The sequence below is a fragment of the Oryctolagus cuniculus genome, chromosome 19, assembly GCF_964237555.1.
Source record: "Oryctolagus cuniculus chromosome 19, mOryCun1.1, whole genome shotgun sequence".
In the NCBI taxonomy this organism is placed as follows: domain Eukaryota; kingdom Metazoa; phylum Chordata; class Mammalia; order Lagomorpha; family Leporidae; genus Oryctolagus; species Oryctolagus cuniculus.
The window spans coordinates 57,969,012-57,990,600 of record NC_091450.1 but is presented as its reverse complement, the minus strand read 5'-3'; positions in this window follow the sequence as shown (position 1 = coordinate 57,990,600).

Sequence of the window (21,589 nt, the reverse complement as noted above, 5' to 3'; positions counted from 1 at the left end):
CCGCAGGGCACGGCTGTGCAGAATTGATGGTATTTTGCTTCCAGTCTTTGGCTCCTCTGGACTTCCACTGGGTTGCCTAGGCTACTGAATTGTAGTGACTCAGTTCCTTAGCTCTCCCCCATTGATATGTAAATCCAGAGAGGAGGCCTGCTCTTTGTCTCTTGGGAATTCTTCAAGCCTTGCAGCCTTGTAACCTTTGCAAGGTTAGGGGGAAGAGAAACCCCGAAGCTTTTTTTTTTCCTTCTTTCCGGTAGTGAGTTTGCTGCACTTTCCGGCCCCCCTCTAGATTCTGACCCCCGTTTCCCCACCAATGTCTCGGGTTATTTAGCTCACCTCTAGATTCTGACCCCCGTTTCCCCACCAATGTCTCGGGTTATTGAGCTCACCTCCCCTTCCAGCACTGATGTGTGGACTTGGAGCCCTGAGCGTCCCAAGTCTCCCCGCTGTTGTCTGTGTGGCATGCACTCCCCTTGGAGCACTGGCGCGCAGACCCTGGGGCTTCCGTGGCTCGGTCCCGCGACTTGGCTTCCGCGTGGTGGGCGACCTTGTTCTGCCAGTAGGTCCTCCGATTCACGGCTACTCCATCCAGAAGGGTTTCCCCTGCAATATTTTCCTGGTTCTTTTTTCTGCGGCTACCGTAACTCCCCTTTTATTAAACTAAATTTTCCCGGACTATCGGTGCGCGCCCTCACTATTCCGCCATCTTGGCTCCTGAGCTCCCATATATTCTTAATCATTTCTTTGGTAAGTAGCTTGCAAATATTCTCTTCCATTTTGTTAGATGTGTCACTTCCTTTGCTATGAAGTAGTATCTGAATGTAATATAATTTAATTTATATTTATATATTATATTATATTATATTATATTATATTATATTATATTTTAATTTATTACAAGGAATTTGTATTCCTTGCCTGTGCCATTTTGTCATCGTATTCATATATTCTTTGTCTACATCAATATTTTGAAGTTTGTTCCCATAATTATCTCCTAGTAATTTTATAGTTTCATGTTTTATCTTTTGGTCTTTATTCATTGTGAGTTGATTTTTGTATATGGTGAGAAGTATGCATTTTATTTTATTTTTTTACATCTGTATAGCCAGTTTTGACAGATCATTTGTTGAATGGATTATCCTTTTCCCAATGTCTGTTTTTGACACCTGCATCAAACATAAATTGAATGCATGTGTATGGGTTGATTTCAGCATTATCTAATCTGTCCCATTTATCCTTGTGTTGGTTTTTATGCCAGTATGATGCTGTTTCAATTATTGAAGCTTTGAAATCTAGTACTGTGATGCCTCCAGTTCTATCTTTTCACTTGGGTTCACTTTGGCTATTCTGGATCTTTTGTGATTCCACATAAATTTAGGATTTTTTTGTAATTCTGTAGAGAATGTCATTGATATTTTGATGGGGAGTCATTATATCTGTATATTGCTTTAGATTGTATGGACATCTCAACACTATTAGTTCTTCCAATTCATGAACAAAAATCTTTCCTTTTTTCTGTGACTCTGATGATACCTTTCACTGATGTTTTATAATCTTAAATATCTTTCACCTTCCAAAATTATTTCTTAATATTTAAATTTTTATATCTATTGTGAATAGAATTTCCGAGAAAAATAAAGTCATTATGTAATAATGCAAAAGATCAATGAAATGAAGAAGTACTGTTTTGAAAAATAACAAAATTGGTACATCCATGGTTTAAATAACCACAAAAGGGAGAAGAACAACATTTACAAAATCAGAGATGAAAAAAAAGAGATGTTGGGACTGGTACTGTGGCACAGCACGTAAAGTTGCGGCCTGAAGTGCTGGCATCCCACGTGGGCACTGGTTGGAGCCCCGGATGCTCCACTTATGATCCAGTAGAAAGTGGCCCAAGTCCTTGGGCCCCTGCACATGCATGGGAGACCCAGAAGAAGCTCTTGGCTCCTGGCTTTGGATTGGCCCAGCTCCAGCCATTGTGGCCATTTGGGGAGTGAACCAACATATGGAATCCCTCTCTCTCTCTCTCTGCTTCTCCTTTTCTATCTGTGTAATTCTGAATTTAAAACAAACAAATCTTATAAAAAGATAAAAGAGATGTTAAAACAGAGACCACAGAAATAAAAAGAATCATCAGGAATTACTGCAAACAACTATATGCCAACAAATCAGAAAATCTACAAGAAATGCATAGATTTCTACAAGCATACAATCTATCAAAATTGAGTCATGAAGACAAAAATCTTAAATCAGCCAATAAACAAGATGGAGACTGAATTAGTAATAAAGACCCTCCCAACATAGAAAAGCCCAGGGCCATATGATTTCACTGCTGAACTCCACAAAACTCTTAAAGAAGAACAAATTCTAATTCTGAAATCTTCACAACAATTGAAATGAGGCCAGCATCACCTTAACTCTAAGACAAGAAAAAGATACAACAAAGAAAGAAAACTATAGACCAATATCCCTGATGAACATAGATGCAAAAATCCTCTATAAAATATTAGCTAATCGAATCCAACAGCACATTAGAATGATCATCCACCTGGACAAGTGGTATTTATCTCTGGTGTACAGGGAGGTTTCAACATATGCAAGTTAATAAATGTGATACATCACATTGACAAACTGAAAAATAAAAATCATGATTATCTCAATACATGCAAAGAAATCATTTGATAAACTACATCTTATTATTATAAAAACCTTAAGCAAATTGGATACAGAAACATTCATTTCTCAACACAATCAAGGAAATATATGACAAACCTACAGCCAGCATTATACTGAATGAAGAAAAGTTGGAAGCAGTGGGGTCCATAACCAGACAAGGATACCCACTTTCACATGTGCTATTCAATATAGTCCTGGAAGTTTTAACCAGAGCCACTAGGCAAAAAGAAAAAAAAAAAGAAATCAATGATATACAATTTGGAAAGGAGGAAATCAAAGTCTCCCTGTTTGTAGATAGCATGATCTTATATATAAAGGAACCAAAAGATTCCACTGAAGAAAACTGGAACTCATAAGAGAATTTGGTGAAGTTACAGGATATAAAAGCAACACAAAAAATCAGTAGTCTTTATATACTCAGACAATGCCATGGCTGAGAAACAACTTGTAAATTCAGTACAACTCACAATAACTACAAAAATCTAAATACTTTGGAATAAATTTAATCAAGTGTTTGAAATATCTCTACAATCAAAATTACAAAACATTAAGGAAAGATATAAGAGAAAGCACGAAAATATTTTTAAAAATCCATGTTTGTGGATTAGAAGAATTAATATACTCAAAATGTCCATACTACCCAAGGCAATTTACAGATTTCAATGCAATCCTAATAAAAATGCCAATGATATTATCATATCTAGAAAAAAAATGATGCCAAAATTCACATGGAAACACAAAACACCTGGAAAGACTAATGCATTCTTGAACAACAAAAACAAAGCCAGAGGCATCACAATACCTGATTTCAAGACATACTACGAGAGAGTTACAATCAAGTAGCTTGGTGCTGGCAAAAAAAAAAAAAAGACATGAAGACCAATGGAACAGAACAGAAACCCAGAAATTCATCCATGCATGTACACCCAATTTTGACAAAGGAGCTAAATCTTTGACAATGGAGATAAAATCAATCCCTAGAGAAAGGACAGTCTCTTCAACAAATGGTTCTGGGAAAATTGGATCTCCACATGCAGAAGTATGAAATATGACACTTACCCAAAAGTCAACTCAAAGTGGATCAAAGATCTACATCTATGACCTGATATAATCAAATTAGTAGAGGAAAACAATGGGGAAACTCTGCAAGACACTGACATAGGCAAAGAACTCTTGGAAAAGACCTCATAAGTATAGTCAATCAAAGTCCAAATAGACAAATGGGATTACATCAAGCTAAGAAGCTTTTTCACTGTAAAATACTCAACACATTGAAGAAGCAACTGACAGAAAGAAAGAAAATATTTGTGAATTATGAAACTGATAAATAATTAATATCCAGAACCTATAATGAGCTCAAGAATCTCAAAAACAATAAAACAAAATAATCTAGTTAAGAAATGGGTAAAGGACATGAACAGGCATTTTTTCAAAGGATGAAATACAAATGCCAACAGACAAATGAAACAATGCTCAGGATCAGTAGTCATCAGGTAAATTTAAATAAAAACCACATTAGGCTTTTCCTCACCCAGTTCCAATGGTAATCATCCAAAAATCAGGAAAATAATAAATTCTGGTGAGGATGTAGTGAAAATGTTACCTTAAACACTGTTGGTGGTAATGTAAACTAGCAAAATCATTATGGAAGACAATAGGGAGATTCTTCAGAAATCTGAAAATCTACCATATGACCCAGTCATCCATCTCCTGGGAATTTACCCAGATAAAATGAAACCACCATATGAATGAACCCTCATGTTCATTTCAGATCAATCCACAAATAGCTAACACATGGAATCAACCCAAATGTCCATCAATTGATGACTCAATGAAGAAAATGTGGAGGCCAGAGCTGCACTGTAGCAAGTTAAGCCAGATCTGCAGTGCTGGCCTCCCATGTGGGCACCTGTTCAAGGTCTGGATGCTCCACTTCTAATCCAGCTCTTTGCTAATGCATGTGGGAAAACAGTGGAAAATGCCTTGTGTTCTTGGGCTCCAGAACCCATGTGGCAGACTTGGGAAGAAGCTCCCAGCTCCAGTCTGGCCCAGCCCTGGCTGCTGTGGCCATTTGAGGAGTGAACTGACAGAAGGCAGAAGGAAAATATTCTCTCTCTCTCTCTCTCTCTCTCTCTCTCTCTCTCTCCTTCCCTCACTCTCTATAATTCTAACTTTCAAATAAATAAATCTTCAAAAAAGAGTTTTTAGTATATATACATGATTGACTACTACTCAGCCTTAAAAAATCATGAAACCCTGTCTTGCAAATAAATGGATGCAACTGGAAACAATTATGCTTAGTGAAATCAGCCAGTATCCCAAAGACAAATACTATATGTTTTCTCTGATATGTAATAGATATTATAAAGCAATAAAATGTATAGGAATAAAATGGACATCTTGTGATTTGATGTTTTTAGCCCTTGTTTATACTTCTGTGAAACTGTGGTCTTTTTACCTTTAACTTATTATTGCTAGTGGTGCATTAAATCTGTGATTATACAATGGATTGAAATTGTGTTTTTGCAAAGATTAAAGGAAAAAAGAAGGGAAAGAAGAGCATTGGCTGATGGAGAAAAGGGAGGGAGTGAAGTATGGTTATCACACTAGAATCATACCTCTGAAATATATTTAATCTGTTCTTTATATTAATGAAAATTAAAAAGAACTGAGAAAATATTTTAAAAGAAGGAAGGTAATTTTTAAAAATTATATTGAATGCATAGAAAAAGACAAAACAATAAGAAAGCAAAGTATTCCTTGCATCATGTTTATAAAGTGTAGAATCCCCTTGTAATCTTCAGTGCTTAGGATTAAAGTCTAGTGACTATTTACTATTGCATATGTTTTTTGACTCCCAGAAAAGAGTCTTTCAACTTGTTTAGGCATTTTTGTGTTATGCAGTGGCAGAAAATAACAAACCTAGAGGTCTTCATCCACTAACCCATGTGTCAATATCTATCCATTAATTGCTACCTAAACTTCCAGTAAGTCAAAACGCTTTCAGAGTAGATTAAAAAGAGCAATATACTTCTTTAAGTTTGTGTTTCTCCACCATTTGTGGAAAACCAATGACAAATGACTGTGGCTGCACTTAGAGGGATAAGGCATGATGCCAAATCTGTAAGTCCCTTAACCCCATGCTCAAATGCATTATGCAGAACAGTTTCTCTTTGTAGAATAAAAGAAAAGCATTTGTGACCTTCACATGCTACTTAAATTCACTGAGCCTCAGTTTATTTTTTCAAAACATAAAAAAGTTATAGTTTCTACCTTACAGGGTCACTGAAAAAAATTAATGGTAGTATACCTGCCAAGTCCCTAGAACAAAATTTGCCCTTCATTAAGTGTTCAAAAATTATTAATCATTATTTTTATTACCATAATTCATATTCACAGTTAATTATAGTAATTCCTCATAATCACAGGCATAGTGGCCTTGAGGGATAAAAATTAAAGTATTCTTAAATGTACAAACTATTACTGTATTTGCCAGAGTTACCCAGAGAAACAGCCAATAGAATATATCAATATATAAGTAGATGTTTTGCTGAAATTTACTGTAGAAATTGGCTCAAGTGATTATTGTGGCAAAAAAAAAATGGTTATTGCAAGATGGGAACCAGCAAACCAATGATATAACTCCCAGTTCCAGGTGAAGGCCTGAGATTCTGGATGAAATCCTCTATTGAAATGGATTCTAGTTACCAAGGCCCAAGGACCAGGAGCTCTAGTGTCAGTGGACAGAAGAGGGATGTCTCAGCACAAGAGTAATGAGATAGAATTGGCTTTACCTACACCAATTTGTTCTGTGTGGATCCTCTGTGGTTTGGACAACACTGGCCAACAATGATGACGGTGAATCTTCACTCATACTGGTACAAATGTTAGTCACTTCTGGAAACACCCTCATATACATCTGGAAATAATGTTTCGCCACATCCCTGAGCATCCCTTACTCATAAAATTAATCAGAATTACTAAGTGAAGAGAACTGGTCCCTAGTATTAAAGGTGTTGCTGAATTGTGGAGGTACCTCCCTAAATATGTTAAAGACTGTGGAAGAAAGATAACAGTCACATTGACAGCAAAGGTTGGCTTTCCACTCTTACAATGTTGAAAGCAGCCTGAAGAACCAAGAACATTTCAGAAGCAACATGTCAGGAAAATAAACTTGGAGGCTTTGGGGGACATAGTCTACAGTTTTGTCAGGGTCAGATCATCATTAGTGAAGTAAGCAATTTGCTGAAGTAGTCAGGTTTTCTTTTATCTTTAGAACATATGACCCAATACCAAATTACTGTTAGATTGATTTAACAGATGTATTGGTATTGATATATGGGCATTTAAAAAGAGTTTATGCTAGTGTTCCTTTCATGTCTTAGAAAAATTTATCTTTTGTGATACATAGCAATGTCTTATAAATTATGATTTACATTCAATTCTAAGTCCCCCTCCCCTTTAGTCTACTTGCTAGAAAAGTCATTTTTCACATCACCAGAAATAAGTTTGGATTTTTCTAATATTTATAGGGAAAGATAATTTTTGGCTAATAGTAGTGGGTAGAAACAGAAATAAATAGTGTATTTGAGGAATATTTATGAGGCATAACTATTAGGCTTGCTTAAGGTTAAGGGAAAAAGAAGTGTCAAAGATGCCTAGTAGAAGTTAGAGTCAATACAATTTTGCTAAATATTTGTCCACATATATACAGCAAAATAACTAACCCATATTAATATTAAACTGAATGAAAAACAAAATATGTAAAATATTGCATAGTATATAATATATATTAAAGATTTATATATTTTGGGTTTTCTTTATTTTTTATATATTTTTAAATTTTATTTAACTTATACAAGTTTCATGGAATTCATATATACAGGTTTAGGAATATAGTAATACTTGCTACACCACCCTCACTCCCAGCCATGCTCCAAACCTTCTTCTTCCTCCCTCTCCCATTCCCACTATTATCTTTTACAAAGATCTACTTTAGTTTAATGATCATAAAGATAACACTAAGTAAAAGAATTTGACAAATGGTATGGAAACCAAAAAAAAATTCCTCAATGGAAGAAATAAGGGATGTAAACAATCATCAAATCTTACAATGTCCACTTCACTCCAATACATTACATTTTAAGTACTCTATTAGTTACCTCAGATCAGGGAAAACATTTGGTGTCTCTCTTTTGGGGATTGGCTTGTTTCATTAAGTATAATGATTTTCTAGTTGCATCCATTTTGTTGCAAAAGACAGAATTTGATTTCATAAATAGCTGCATAGTATTCCATAGTGTATACATATAATGATTTCTTTATCCAGTCAACAGTTAATGGACATTTGATTTGATTCCATATCTTAGCTATTGTGAACTGAGCTGCAATGAACATGGGGGTACAGATAACTCTTTCATATTCTGGTTTCTTTTGGTTGGGTAAATTCCCAGAAGTGGGCTGTCTGGGTCATATAGTAGGTCTATATTCAGATTTCTGAGATATCTCCATACTGTCTTCCATAATGGATTTACCAATTTACATTCTCACCAACAGTGGACCAGGGCACCTTTTTCTCCACATCCTCACCAGCATTTGTCATTTGTTGATTTCTGTATGACAGCCATTCTAACTGGTGTGATGTGAAACCTCTTTGTGGTTTTGATTTGCATTTCCCTAATGGCTAATAATCCTGAGCATGTTTTCAAGTGTCTGTTGGCCATTTGAATTTTGTCTCTTGAAAAATGCTTGCTCAAGTCTTTTGCCTATTTCTTAACTGGATTCTTTGTTTTGTTGTTGTTGAATTTCTTACACTCTTTACAGAGCCTAGGTATTAACACCTTCCCTTATCAGTTGCATAGTTATCAAATATTTTCTCCAATTCTGTCAGTTGCCTCTTCACATTGCTGAGTGTTACTTTTGCAATGTGAAGCTTCTCAGCTTGAAGTAATCCCATTTTCAATTTTGCTTTTGTTTGCCTGTGCTTCTGGGGTCTTTTCCAAAAAGTCTTTGCCTATGTTAATGTCTTGCAAAGTTTATCCAAATTTTTTCTATAATAATTTGATGGTATTGGGTCATAGATTTATGTCTTTGATCCGTTTTGAGTGGATTTTTGTGTAAGGTGTAAGATAGGGTCCTAGTTTCATTCTTATGCATGTGGAGATCTAGTTTTACTAGCACCATTTGATAAAGACTGTCCTTGTTTCAAGGATTGATTTTAGCTCCTTTGTCAAAAATAAGTAGGTTGTAGATGCATAGATTAATCGGGAGTTTCTATCTTGTTCCATTGGTCTACACACATATATATTTTTTTGCCAGTACCAGGTTGTTTTGATTATAACCATCCTGTAGTATGTCTTGAAATCTGATTTCATGATGCCTCCAGCTTTGGTTTTATTTATAAGATTGATTTAGCTATTCAGGGTCTGTAGTGTTCCATATGACTTTAGCATTATTTTTTCTGATCAGAGAAGAATGTCCTTGGTATTTTCATTGGGATCACACTGAATCTGTAAATTGCTTTTGGTAGAATGGACATTCTGATGATATTGATTCTTCCAATCCATGAACATGGAAGATACTTCCATTTTTTGTGTCTTCTATTTTTTCTATTTTTTAAATTTTTTCATGATAGAATTGCTAATCTCCTTGGTTAAATTTAATCCAAGGCATTTAAATATTTTTGTAAATACTGTGAATGGGAATGGTCTTTTTAAAAAAGATTTATTTATTTATTTGAAAGTCAGAGCTACACTGAGAGAAGGAGAGGCAAAGAGAGAGAGATAAAGGTCCTCCAGAACCTGCAGGAGAGGTGGGCAGAGCATTACACACTCCAATGGCTCCCACAGAAGCTGTACAAGGGATCAGGTTACCATCATATTTCTATTGGCATCAGCCACAAACTGGATACTCTGCTTGCACTGAGCAGTCAGGAGTTATTCAGGATACTCTCTGAAGACTAACTTACACTCTGGGTTGATCCCCATGAAGTGTTCTACAGAGTCAGACAGTACAGCCCCATCAGAGTACTGTAGGAAGCCTAGCCAGCAGGCAGCCCCAGTCAAAACAGCGCCAAAGTGCAAATGGTAGGCAGAAGAATAAGCTCAAAGGAGGGTTCTCGGGGCCAGTGCTGTGGGGTAGTGGGTAAAGCTGCTGCCTGTAGTGCCGGCATCCCATATGGGTGCTGGTTCAAGTCCCAGTTGCTTTACTTCTGATCCAGCTCTCTGGGCCTGGGAAAGCAGCGGAGGAAAGCCTAAGACTGTGGGCCCCTGCACCCACATGGGAGACCCAGAAGAAGCTCCTGGATCCTGGCTTTGGATTGGCCCAGCTTCAGCAGTTGTGCCCAATTGAGGAGTGAACCAGCAGATGGAAGACCTCTCTCTCTGCTTCTCCTTCTCTCTCTGTGTAAGTCTTTCAAATAAATAAATAAATCTTAAAAAAGGATGGTTCTCTTGAGTAGAAATAAGCCCTTTCAAAAACTACAATATGATGACTATCAGGTTAAGATATAGTCTGGAAAGACATCTTATAATGGATGGACAATTTGACTTTTGTTTTGGGTGAGCTCCTTTTGAGGATACATTATGGAACTTAAACCATGTCATAGCTGTGAAGACTTTACACAAGATAGAATGATAAAATAATTTTTAAGTGCCAAAAGCCATGGGTTGTACAGTCCCTTTCAATGACTCGGTAGCCTTTTAGACCAAGTAAATGATCACTTTATTTCCTAGGGAGTGAAGTCCTATGTTTCAGTTTCTCCCAGGCATCATACCTAAAGTTTTAAATCCTTCTCTTTAATGAAAATCAATATTTCAATGACTTGTTCTCTGCATTTAAGCCTTCCAGATAAATTTTCACTATTAATGCTTGAAAATTATCATAATTTTTTGGTAGTTCACTAGGAAAGATAAAACTAGTAGTACTGGAAATTTTTAATATTTAGAATAGTAGTACTGGAAATTTTATGACAAGACTTTTACCTAGCACTTAAATATCTATAAATGTACATAAAGACAAACTAGTAAGCATGACCTGGGGAAATGGTCAGCTCTTGTATGCTGTTTTTTGGCCTTTAAAGTAGCAAGTGACCAGAATCTTCCATGTCAGCAGGCTTTAAAAAAAGGCTCTTGAGAAGACACGAGGCACCAGCCAGCTTTCTGTACATTTCTTAGTTTGTAGTTTTCTAAGACTGAGTAAACAACTTAATTTTAGAAAGTAGAGGTCTGGTTTGTAACTCTCCTTGGACTTAATTATGTAAAAGTCTTTTCCAAAAACTACTATCTATTTCATTAACTTTGTTAGTCATCTTTTATTGGGTAAATTAAGAACCAGTGTAAGTTTGCACAGATTGTTGCAAAGTTGTACAGATTTCTATATTTTGGATTTTGGATGAGGAATTTTTCTTCTCTATGGTAAATAGTTTCTTATCTTGTCATTGAAAACAAATGCTTTAGAAAGTGTTAGGAAATACATGACTCTATATGTGTTTTGAATATTTCATTTTCTTTTTTTTAAAGATTTATTTTTTATTTATTTGAAAGACAGAGTTAGAGAGAGAGAGGTAGAGACACACACAGAGAGAGAGGTCTTCCATCTGCTGATTCACTCCCCAGATGGCCACAATGGCTGGAGCTGCTGCACCAATCCAAGCCAGGAGCCAGGAACTTCTTCCGAATCTCCCACTTGGGTGCAGGGGCCCAAGGACTTGGGCCATCTTCTACTGCTATCCCAGGCCATACCAGAGAGCTGGATCAGAAGTGGAGAAGCCAGGTCTTGAACCAGCACCCATATGGAATGCTGGTGCTTTAGGCCAGGGTGTCAACCCACTGCACCACAGCGCCATCCCTGCTTATAAGACAGGAGCACTGTCACAGCTCAGTCAACAGGAAGGCATAATTCTACAGCTTTGCCTGAACTCCATCTTTTTTTTTTTTTTTTTACAGGCAGAGTGGACAGTGAGAGAGAGAGAGAGATAAAGGTCTTCCTTTGCCATTGGTTCACCCTCCAATGGCTGCCGTGGCCTGCACACTTCTGCCGGCGCACCGCGCTGATCTGATGGCAGGAGCCAGGTACTTATCCTGGTTTCCCATGGAGTGCAGGGCCCAAGCACTTGTGCCATCCTCCACTGCACTCCCGGGCCACAGCAGAGAGCTGGCCTGGAAGAGGAGCAACCGGGACAGAATCCGGCGCCCCGACTGGGACTAGAACCTGGTGTACCGGCGCTGCAAGGCAGAGGATTAGCCTAGTGAGCCGCAGTGGCAGCCTGAACTCCATCTTTACTGTGGATCTGCTCATGGGTTTTAATTTGGGGGGTTATTTTTTCAGCTCATTGTGAGGGAACACAAGGATATTGCCTTCTTTTATAACAGGACAATAAAGGAGTCCCAAGATTTCTTTGGACCCGGGGAACTTTGGGTCCTTTCTGTGCACTATGAGGGCTTCTTTGCCAGGAGCATTACAAAATGTAACTCTGCTGTACTAAAGATTATCTTTAAGGTGAAAGGAGCAAAGTTAACATGCTGGTGGATGGGTGCCATACTCCTCCATCTTTTTTTTTTTTAAGCGTAGTATTAAGGTCCTGCATGGGAAGTTAATACACAGTGACTCCTATTGTTAATTTAACAACTAACACTCTTATGTGTAATATCTGTGATCACCTGAGGCTCTTGACATGAGCTGCCTAGGTTGTGGAAGCCTTCTGAATCCACAGACTCTGTCAGTATTCAGACAAGGCCATAAACAAAGTGAAAGTCCTCTCCTCCCTTTGGAGAAAAGTACACCCTTCTTTGATGACCATTTTTCCCCTGGGATTTCACCTAGGGAAGTTCTCCATGCAGGGACACATTTTCCCTAAAGTGTCCTGGATTTTCACATCTGAAATACTCTTGTGAGCCTTTCCCCAGACTAAAACACCTTTAGGGCTAAGTCTGAGGTCACTGAGTGCTACTTAAAGTGATTGCCACTCCATGAGTCTGCTGCAAGAACTCCTTTCCATGTCAGAGCATTCACTCCTCTATAATTTTATTAATTTTATTGATATGATCACTATAACAATTAGTCCTATCTATATGACGGCTTTAAAAAATCCAATCTAATATGGTCATTTCAAAACAATCTAATTTGCATAATCACATTAAAGCTTAACACACCACTTTCACCATCTAGCCCAAAGGGATTTGAGATCCCACGGTGAAAGTTGTAAAGTTACAATTTAAGCTCTCATTTTGGTAATGCTATTATGTAAAAAATGTTAGCCACTCCTTTCATAAGATCTGAAAATCAGTCTGTACATCTTGCAGAATCCCTAAGCACAGAGTATGTTTCCCAAATTAAAGAGAATAGAGAAATGAGGGAACAGCAGTTTCAACCATTAAATAACAACTTATGAAAATATTTACTAGAAGGTCCAATGTATTTTATAAATTTTAAGAATACATGTCTTTGGAAATTTCTTAAATATCTAACACAGTGTAGCTTGCTTAACCAGCAAACTTAAGCACACACATATGAAGCATTTTTAGTTTCATCTTACCAATAGATTTTAAACATCTGACAAAGATATTTAGGTCACATGAATTAAAAATATCTTTGATTAATTTGATCAGTTTAAATTTATGAGCAATTTTTAATTTATAAGCCAATTAAGATGGAGCTTTTAATAAATTTTCCTATTTAGATGTACAATATGTACATACGCATAACAAAGCATATAAGATAGAATAATGAAGCAGCTTTGGTAATAGTTTCCCAAAAACTTCAGCTGTGTTTTATTATCAAAAACCAATGAGAATTACTTTCCCTTCTTAGTAATCTAAATAAATCAAACTTCTTGAAATTGGAACCTAGTACATTATTGGCTTTACCTGCTCATAGGACTGTGCCAGAATATTGAACACAATAACACTCAGGAAAAAGAGGTCCTTTTAAACCTAAAATGACACATTTAAACACAGAAACAACAATGTTTTATGTTTTATGAGAAGCACGTCTGGTATACAAAACTGTGGATGACAAGAATTCAAATAGCCATGTTTAAAACTATAAACTCATTAACTAACAAGAGGTACTCACTTACTCCATATAGTATTTTTCAAAGCATCTGTAGGATCTTGTAAGAGAAATAACCCTTTCATTCCTCTGGGCCTTTCTCATTAAGATAATCATCACATCTAGTAATACAAGGTCATTCGAATTTTTAACATTTAGACATTTGTATTAGTAGTACTTTATATTATCAAAACTTAAAATTTAGCACCACTTCACATCTTGACAGTACGTCTAATATAATTCAAATAGCCTGATTAGTTGGTATCTCTACAAGATGACAGACATGTGTCTTTGTCATTTCCATGGGCCCATGTGGAAATTTCAAAGCCCAATATTTTTGGAATTTTGATTTTTTGAATTCCTGTAAAGGATGCCAAGAAGGCTCAAAATCTAAAATATCAGGTTGAAATAGGATCCTTTTACACATGACATCATATAGACCAAATCTGATTATGGTTATAAAGTGATTACTCACATGTTTTAGAATAAGCATATATTTAAACAAATCATAACTCCAATAAAAACTCAACTATTTTAGCTATTAAGAAAACATAATAGATTACTTTAACATAATACAAAATCTGTATTTTTTAGTTGAGCCAAGAATTATAAATAAAACCTTAAATTTAAGAGCTGGTGTACTGAATCAAATCCCATAATTTGGAAATTTTAACACAATCAGAACTGGGGAAGACAGAATAGCTTACTGGAGCTGGCTGGAAAACTAAGCAGAGTCATTAATTAAACAAAGCTATCAAAAGAAGTTGCTGTGGGATTTTGCATAGATTTTTGACACTAGTTTGGATATTTATTAATATATGTATTGTAAAAACCTTGTTGTTTTAACAGATTTTAGTTCTATGTCAATAGAACTAAAACTAGACTAGACTAATAGCTTGTTTTTCATCTACCAATTTCCTTGATTTACATTTTGAAATATCCCTTTAGAAATCTCCAAATCAAGACTTTTTTTAAAAATAAGGTAACATCAGATTTTGAGCTTAGTTAATTCAAAGCGATATTGAACTATTTTACATTTAGCACTTAACCTAGAAGACTTAAGATTCTGATATTATATCAGTATCTGAACTTATTCAAAATTAAAATTCCATTTATCTATAATTAGCATTGATTACTCATTGCTGTTTTCATTGAGCACTGATTGATTACATGTTGCTATAGCATTGGAAACCTGTTAAAATATAGATTGCAAAGTAAATTCAGTGAGTTACAAAGCAATTTTTTTGACAGGCATAGCTAGACAGTGAGAGAGAGACAGAGAGACAGGTCTTCCTTTCCATTGGTTCAGCCCCCAGATGACCGCTATGGCCGGTGTGCTGTGCCAATCGGAAGCCAGGAGCCAGGTGCTTCCTCCCGGTCTCCCATGTGGGTGCAGGGCCCAAGCACTTGGGCCATCCTCCACTGCCTTCCTGGGCCACAGCAGAGAGCTGGACTGGAAGAGGAGCAACTGTGACAGAATCCGGCACCCCAACTGGGACTAGAACCTGGGGTGCCAGTGCTGCAGGCAAAAGATTAGCCAAGTGAGCCACAGCACAGGCCCAAAGCAATATTTTTGAAGGCAGCAATTCTTCTGGATTCAAAGAGAGAAATTTCTTCTTGGTATTCAGTTACAAGGTGGGGACAACCTGTGATGGTAATTATAGGGTTAATTGAAAAATCTTTCTCACCTGTGTCAGTGGCAGGTTGGCATAGGAGCTGCAAAGCCATGGGAGCCCAGGTTGGGCTTGCTTGAGTGGGCACTGCCCTCATCCCTCATGGTGTCTCGGGGCTGGGCACGTGTCTGAGCTGCCAGAATGCAGGTTGCTATGGCACCTGTGGATGCCACCGTGGCCATGAGTGAGGTTCCCTCCCCCTGTAGAATTTGCCCACTGGTGGGAAGCCAATACCAGTCTGGGGCAGATCTGCAAGAGCACGCTGTACATTGCAAGCACACCCAATCTCCATTTTCCTCCTCCCCCACCTGCGGTCTGGGCAGGGGGTGTGGAGTCGGATGAGTGTAGGAGAAGCAGAGCTTAAAGATGTGGTTGGCTATTTTTCACCACGTTGCTGAGTTGCTTTCCCACATGAGAAGCTTGTGGCAGTGGCAGACAGAAGTCTTTGGGGCCAGTCATGGGAGTAGCCTCTGTGACAAGATGTGATTTCCTCTCTCCTGACAGAGAGGCCCAGAAGCCTGTGAGGCAAGAGGTATCTATAATGAGACATATAGGAATTTCCTCTTCATCTAGTGGAGGTGGTATCGGGCACCAAGGCAGTGAGATATGCCTCTCCACCTTGCAGGAGATGTCTTTGCTCTTCATCTACCTTATGCATTGAGGTCCATGTTTGATTGCCAGATGTTGCTTCATCCTGCTAAGCCACACATGAGGATGAGCAGGGTGGTGGTACATTTTTCCTCCACAAAGACACAGGGGACAGACTTCTGTGAACATGTCTATGTTTATTCACAGGCACATACATTATAAAGGGCAGGTGAAAGGGGTGTAACCAACTCTGAGGAACACTAACCATTGGACAGAATGGACACTGGCACCAATATACCTATTGAATCAGCTTGAAGGTCAATTGGCTTCCCAGGTGAGCGTAATGTGCCTTGCCAGACCCAATAGTTTACCTGATTGGCAGAAGGCAGGGGTGGGGAGAAATGTGCCTGGGCTCAGCTAACTGCTGAGATTGCCCACAGTCCACATAACCTTGTCATATGGCAGCTTCTTCTAACTGTAAAGCAAGGCAAAAAGAGGTATGTGCCATCCATCTCCTGTGGAGGATCACAGAAGTAGCAGCATTGTTCCCATCAGGCCCCATGATTCAGCCAGGAGACTGAGGAGGAAAGGGACAAGGTGGCCCTTAAGGGTCATCCAGTATGGGCAGGGAACCCAGAGAGCACAAGGCTAGGCAAGGTTCCTTGGTGTCCATGGGGGATACTGGCTTTGATTTCAGGCTGTCCTTTCCAGGCAGAATACATTATTGTTTCAGGAACTGAGAGAGGCTTCTCATGAGAACAGATGGACTGCCCATGGTTGGGTGATCTGCTTACCCACAGTAACCATCCACAGGAACTGACTGATGTGCAGTTATGACCTAAGAATTGGTTATTGGTGGGATCGTGCATTTGGTGCTATCAAGAGTGGCATTGCCACAACCCTAAGAAGGTGTCCACTTGTCTATCTGTCTCTCCTATTCACTGACTGCATGCAACACCAGATTCCCCCATCTAACACCTGTCAGGCCCAGAGGAAGTGATGGTCACCCTAGTCACACTGGCCCCTCCTTTTCCTGTGTGCAGTCAGCCTACTTCCTTGTTCATAACACTTACTTCATCCTTGTTTCAAGTAGTTTTGGTAAGATACATTCAGAAAATTCCCCAAACCACTGCCATATCTGGTGCTCTATGGCCACCTTCCCAGTCCCTGCTTTTCCCTCCTATCTAGGTAGAACTGTGAGAACAAACTAAAGACCTTGTTACTGCACACCAGGGTCTAATTCTCCTGTACTGATCTAGGGCTGATCACAGTTGGTTGCAAACCTGCTGTGCCATGGTTCAGAATGAATGAGTCACTTGGTAGTTTCTTAGGTCCTGAGCTCACATCCCTGGCAGATACTTAAGATATTTTTCAAGAGGTCTTTAACTTAGTCCTGAAAATTAGTGACCTGCTGGGCACTTGTGACGCTAAGCCTTTGGTCACTTTGGAATGCTGCTGACCAAAGCATACACCAGGAAAGTTGCAGGGACCTCAGACTGCACCCTCCCCAAATGCAGAAGCAAAGGCCTCAGTTCTGAGTGCACAAGTGCCTGCCCCATATCTACTACTGTCCCTGTCAGCACTGAGCTGATTTTTGGGTCATGTGATTCTGGCTGATACTGACCAGGGTCAATATTGTACTTGCATTTGGGGAGAAGTGCTTTCTCAAGGGAGATGTTTCTGAAAATGGCCCAATCCATGAGATGAGATGTGGGATGTGTCACTACAGTATCCACAGTTTGGATCGTGTTCTCTTCCTCAGGCTTTACTTGCAGCCAGTCTTGTTAAGTCTATAACCAAGAGGGAATCTGGATAATTAGTGAGGGACATGTAAGAGTAGGGTGTCTTGTAGATTGTATTTATATACATTCTACATGATTTCTAATAAATATTACAGTGTGAGAGATTAAATGTACACTGTTATGTTAATTGCTATGATTTACTAAAAATACATAAACAAAATCTCTGCCATCATTCTCTCACATGAAAACTGCTAACAAAACACAGCTATATCTTTTTTGCACAGACAAAAATTTTAAGTGTTTAAAACTATCAGACTTTTTGAATTATATTTATTTTATTGAACTTTTCAACTGCAGTAGAAAGGTAGAAAATATACTTTATTTCTTTCAATTGTCACACCATATATAATATATTAGGTTGTTTATTAGTCAAAGTTCCTTGTCATATTATTATTCTGTACTTTGTTTTACTAAACAAATATATACATCTAAATATTTTCCACAATTTTAAACAACAATGAAGACAAAAATTCTTGGGAAAAATAATCCTTTAGATATTTATCCTACAAAAGTATTTAAATCACAGCAAAGACATATTAGCAAAATGATCACCACCTCATTGTTTTTTAATATAAAAGAATGATAGATTGTGTTCTATGAAAGTGCTTAAGAATAGTGTACAATTGGTGGGAGAATGAACATAGTATATCTATAGTACATGTATAGATATCATTTTATAACTCAAGATTATATTTAAGCTCACTAAATACCACTATTTACTAACATTTGAGGTACTTAACCTTTTAATTGATTTTTAGAAATCTATTTCTTGAGTAGGAAAGAGAGACACAGAAAAAGAGAGAAAGTTTCCATGTTTTGGTTCATTCCATTGGCCAGTCACAATGAATGAATGAACAGCAGTCATTATGTCTGAAACGGCATTGCTATGTAAAAAAATGTCTACCAGGGTGCTGATTTTTTGTTTTTATACCATTGATAGACAGAGCAACTTTTTCATAATCTTACTCAGGAAAATTAGTTTATCCATTAGAAAATAATGAAAACAATATCAGAAACATTAAGTAAAACATGTGAGGGTGGCATAACATAACATTATATTTGGCCCAAGCAAAATGCAAACTATTATTCAATAAATAATAGTTTGTTTAGTCAAGATTATCCAATTTATCATGAAATATTTGTGCATCCAACCTTGTAAATGAATCATAGCTACACTCTTGTGTATGACCTACACAAATCTAGCAAGCACAGGTTAGTATTCTTAACATTATTATGTATGGAGTTACTTAGCCTTCAGAAACTCAGAAGTACTATTTATGCTTTATATTAAAGTCAGGCCAGTATATCAAAAAGGCATCTAAAAGGCAGTCTATAGGAGTAGAATTGACACTTTGAGATGCAATGATTTTGAACAGTCTGTATCTCACCTGTTGAGAAGCAGTGTTTTTTGTTTTGTTTTGTTTTGTTTTATTTCATATTATTTGTTGAACTCTTAGTGTAGGGTTAATCTTATGAGTATAAAGTTGCATGAAAATAGATGTTTGTAAAAAATAAGAATGGGAATCGGAGAGGGAGTAGGAAGAAGTGTGGGAAGATGGACGGGGTGAGGATAGTGTGTGAAGAATCACTATGTTGCTAAGTTTGTATATATGAAATGCATGAAATTTGTATTCCTTAAATAAATTAAAAATAAAAATAAAAAATAGAAAAAAGATACGTAAAGAATTTAAGAAAAAAAAAGACAAATACCACTTTAGTAATATTAGGAATATGTGTCCTGCTGAAATTACCATAAAAAGAATGAAAATGCAATCCTGAAAGACAAGATACTTATATTATGTTTACTAATGAGATTAATATCCATAATATATAAAGAACTGCTAATGCTGCAAGAAAAAGATAAGCATAGAAGAATAGACAAAAGACATGAATACACACTTTATAGACTAAGAAACTAGAACAATCACCAACCATAGAAAAACATTCAGAGAACCTGCATTGCGGTGTGGGTAATGATGCCACCTGGAAATCCAGCATTCCATATGGATGCCAGTTTATGTCCCAGCTGCCATACTTCTGATCAAGCTCCCTGATGATGGCCTGGAAAAAGTAGTGGAAGGTGGCCAAGGTATTTGGGACCTGCTACCCATGTGAGAGACCTGCTACCCATGTGAGAGACCTGCTACCCATGTGGGAGACCTGCTACCCACGTGGGAGACCTCCTGGCTGCTGGTTTCTGCTTGGCGTAGCCTTGGTCATTGTTGCATCTGGGGTATGAACCAGTGTTAGAAGATCTCTCTTGCTGTCTCTTTCATTCTTTCTTTGTAACTCCTACTTTCAGATTTTCAGATAAATAAATATTAAAAAAAATTCCCCCTTATGGAGAGAAACTTAAATTGTAATCAAAATAAATAGCATTTAATTCTTGTCAGAATTTAAGTTATTTATATCTAACAGTACCAGCATTGACAAATTACAGAGCAACAGTGACTTCTACTGGTTGAGGGGTAATTAGTACAGCTCTTTTCCAAAATAGTTTGCATTATCCAGGAAAATGAAGTATATACCCTACAATCAGTATTTAATTCTAGGACATGATATCACAGAAACTATATTGCTTATGTACACCTGGAGAAGTGAATAGAGATGTTTATACAGTAATACCATTATTAACAAGAACAAAGGTAAACTATGTGAATGTTCATTAATAGGAAATGGCTAATTTACATATGGCTTATTCATATTCTTGTATACTATACAGAATTGCTAATTACCAAACTACAGCAACTACATTTATGAAGCTTATATATTTAATGCCAGATTAAAAGAAACAAGTGCAGACAAATCTATTCTGATTAACACGTTTGTGCAGAGTTGTCTAAGAATAAACACAAGTGTAGTAAACATAAAATGTAAGTATATAGTAATTCATAAGTGCTCTTAATGGTCTCTTTATTGAGATATGTGATAAATAGGTATGTTTCTCTGGACATAAGTAGTATCATTCAACATGAAAATAATTAAAATCTCATGGTTCCAAGTTGTATGGGCTATAAGAGTTTAAATATGCATAGATGCATACTTCAGACAAAGCTTGAAACAGTACAAAATAATTAAATGAGTGGTAGCATGAAGAGTAATTGCTGATACACATGTGTATGCACATACACAGTTTTTCTTATGAATTTTCCTTTATATGTATATATCTTATGAGCATATAGCAATATTTTATATAAAAATGAGTAGGGAATTTAATATTCAAAATGACTTCTAGTTGTATTTCTTATGTGAAAAGGTTCATTGATATAAGAGTTTTTCTATTATTCCATTTTTTTTTTGACAGGCAGAGTGGATAGTGAGAGAGAGAGACAGAGAGAAAGGTCTTCCTTTTGCTGTTGGTTCACCCTCCAATGGCTGCCGCGGCCGGCACACTGCGGCCGGCGCACCGCGCTGATCCGATGGCAGGAGCCAGGAGCCAGGTGCTTTTCCTGGTCTCCCCATGGGGTGCAGGGCCCAAACACCTGGGCCATCCTCCACTGCACTCCCTGGCCACAGCAGAGAGCTGGCCTGGAAGAGGGGCAACCGGGACAGAATCCGGCGCCCTGACTGGGACTAGAACCCAGTGTGCCAGCGCCGCTAGACGGAGGATTAGCCTAGTGAGCCGCGGCGCCGGCTCTATTATTCCATATACTTTTAAAATACTAAAAGAAGCAGTGCTATATATTCAAATTGATAACTATAAAAGGAAACAGATACTTCAAATGATTTTTAATCTTAGCACTCTATGGAGTATAGTAACAAAAATATCGATTCAAAATTGTAGCATGTGTCCAACTTAAA